Genomic DNA, 2,999 nt, shown 5'->3' on the forward strand with positions numbered 1-2,999 from the left:
TGCCAGTTTATCTTCCTGTCTCTAAGTAATGGGCTAATCCTGCTGTGTCCTGGTGGGTCCTCTGGGGACTTTGTCTCCCTGCTCTGATAAAGCAGGAGTTAGCTCATCTGTACAGTTGCATAGACATGAAGAAGCACCATCCAGATCCTCCCTTCAAAAAATGGACTTGCTGCCCAGCTGCGGATAGTGCAGTCAGCAGATGGCCACCAGTTGCTAGTTCCATCAGGGCCAGCCTCAGAAATACAGAGCCACATCGCCCCAGGTCACACCCTTTCTGGGGCAGCCGGCATCCCGTGTCTGAGCACAGTGAGTGAATATGGCCAAGCTATTTCTGCTCAGTGTGGGACTCTAATTAACAGTGAACACCCACTTCAGTGCTCCGGGCCTGGGCGGCAGAGACTCGGCAGAGTCTGCACTGCAGTTTGACTTCTCCTTCTGCTCAGTCTGCTTCTTTCTCCTTCCTTCACAGGTGTCTATCCCAATAAACATCATGTGTCCCTAACTGTCTCAGTGTCTGCTTCCAGGGAACCCACCCTGTAACTATTGCCCTTGTTCCTTTCCCAGTTTTTCAGAATATAGCAATTTGTACTGTGTCAACAGGAACTACATTTCCCATAATCCCCTCCCTGGCGTGGTTCCAAGTTAGGGTTAGCCATGAGGGACATCTGTACCAAATTTGGAAGGCAGGAGTGAAGCAACAGCCATTTTTACTCTGTGAAAGTTGGCACAGGGCCAGGTGCTGTTGCAGCTTGCCTGCTACTGTCACCAACATGGGGCTCACCTTGCTGGCATGCTGCCCAGGGCTCCTCTAGCTCTTCTGTGTCTTGGGCTAGTTGCATGTGCAGCTCCCTGATGGGGACACCTGCTTCTCCGAAGGTCATTCACATAGTGAAGATTGGAGGCTGAGAGAGACAGATTCAGATTTCAGGTTGTCCCTATGGGTTCCTCTTTCCCCTTCCTCACGTCCATCTTTTCTTCTCATTTGCCTGTCCCGCTGAGCACAGGCCCAACAACAGACACAGAGGCAGCAGTCTTGTCTCACACAGACTGTTTACCAGGCTCCATAACTATATAGGGTCTGATCTGCACAATGGTTTCCCTGTTCTAGAATTCTAACTGATACGGTCACTATTTCTAGTTCTTCCATTGGTAACTTTGGCTCATCAGCTCTCAGCTGTACTTGGCTCCTCACCCTATGAAGTAGAATATTAACATTATCATCCTTGTTTTCTCCCTTTCTTCTTCCCCACTCATCTCTTTTATCAGCTATCTTTAAATTCCTACATTTTCAAGTGTGGTAACATTACATCCTGTCCTAAAATCATAACGAACCCTTTCCTTCTCTGTTCAGGGTCCACTCTAAAAGTCGAAAACGAATAAACAGCAACTGGGGTAGTACATTTTGTGTAGGTAAATCGGCACAGGGCTTGTGATGATCCATGGTCGTATTTCTTGCATGTCCAAGGGCAGACACCTGTCTCACTCAAGGATAATATTCTTAGCCCCAAGATCAAATACATTTTCTTGTTTTACGTGCCATCATTTGCTCAAATGCATCTGACTTCTTATGTTGTTTTGTTTTTGGATCATAACTTTCTTGTTTAGTGGCTTGTTTTTCCCAGAATTTTAGATGGCTGTCTTTTTTTCTGTTTGGACAAAGAAAGCTAGGTCTCTGCCATCATGTTTCAATGATCTAGTTTTTTACTCATTTTATGTATTTCTTAGAATCTCTTCTATTCTTCTGGAAGAATTTCTCCTTGGGACCCACTGACATTTTAATAGACACTAAATTCTTTTGAGCCTCGCTAAACAGCTGTCATCCTGAAATAGCTTTTCATTGGATTCCTGGGTTAATGCCACCATTTCTTATATTCTCATATTATCCTTTTGTTCCCTGGATGGTCACTTCGGTTTTGCTGAAGTACATTCCCACTTAGCTTATCCACGAGGCATGCTCAAGAAGGAAAAATTAAGTACGTACATGAGGACTTAGCTGTGTGACTTGGGAAAGTCCCTAACCTCTTTGCATTTCAATTTCCTCAAGTACAATATGCAGATTATGTCACTTACCTCATGGGACCACTGTATTATATGCGATAAACATGGTGAAGTGCTTGGTCCTCGGTGCTGAGCAACTTTTGGTTTATTTACCTAATTAAGGCACTTTTTTTTTTTTTTTTTTTTTTTTTTTTTTTTGCTAAGAGATCTTAAAATGCTCTCATTGCCTATGAAATAAAGTCCAATTTTTTTTTTTTCCTTTTTTTATGCCTACAGCACCTGGTCTTCCTAGGTGGTCTCTCATCTAAGTACTAACCAGGCCCGACCCTGCTTAGCTTCTGAGATCAGACAGAATCAGGTATGCTCAGGGTGGCATGGCCATAGACTAAAGTCCAAATTCTTTAGCATGATCCAAGGCCCTCCATAATTGGATCCCAACTGACCTTTTCAAATGTATTTTTTATTGCTCCCTTCATATACCTTGCCCCTGCCAAACACTTCTCCCAGCACACCTGTGTCTCCCAGCCACCAGGCCTTGACTCTCTCTGTTCCCTCTGCCTAGACAGCCTTTCCCACATCTGTGCAACTAAACCCATTTCCCTGCTCGGTGCTCCCTGTACCATCCAGCCTCCCCTGATCTCCAGCTACAATCCAGATGTCTCCTCTGGCTTTTGTCCCTTTCTCCTGGGTGTTGGAGGTATAGTGGCCATGAACTTGGCTGGCTGCCTGTGGATGGACCAGACTCTTTCAATGCTTCTCTGCAGTTGAGGCGGCCACAATGGTGAATGATCCTTTTTTTTGCAGGCTGGGAAGAATCCAGAACGTCTCTAGGCAACGTTTTCAGAGAGCCAAAAAACTAACTGTTCCTCTCTCCTGCCAGTGCAACTTTCCTCACCTGTAAACAGCCCCTCCTCACTCCCACCCTAGGGAAGGGCCAACTTTACTTTTAGGGATGCTACATATTTAAGGTCTCCTGGCCACTGAGAAAGTTATCAATTCTC

The 2,999-nt window shown here is 45.2% G+C and overlaps 1 pseudogene; it reads right to left on the reverse strand.

Annotated features, from left to right (window-relative positions):
* Positions 1 to 2,265: 2,265 nt before the first annotated feature.
* LOC118600871 lies at positions 2,266 to 2,384 on the reverse strand (annotated as a pseudogene).
* Between the last annotated feature and the right edge of the window lie 615 nt (positions 2,385 to 2,999).

The sequence above is a fragment of the Rousettus aegyptiacus genome, unplaced genomic scaffold (genome assembly GCF_014176215.1).
Source record: "Rousettus aegyptiacus isolate mRouAeg1 unplaced genomic scaffold, mRouAeg1.p scaffold_m13_p_3, whole genome shotgun sequence".
NCBI lineage: Eukaryota > Metazoa > Chordata > Mammalia > Chiroptera > Pteropodidae > Rousettus > Rousettus aegyptiacus.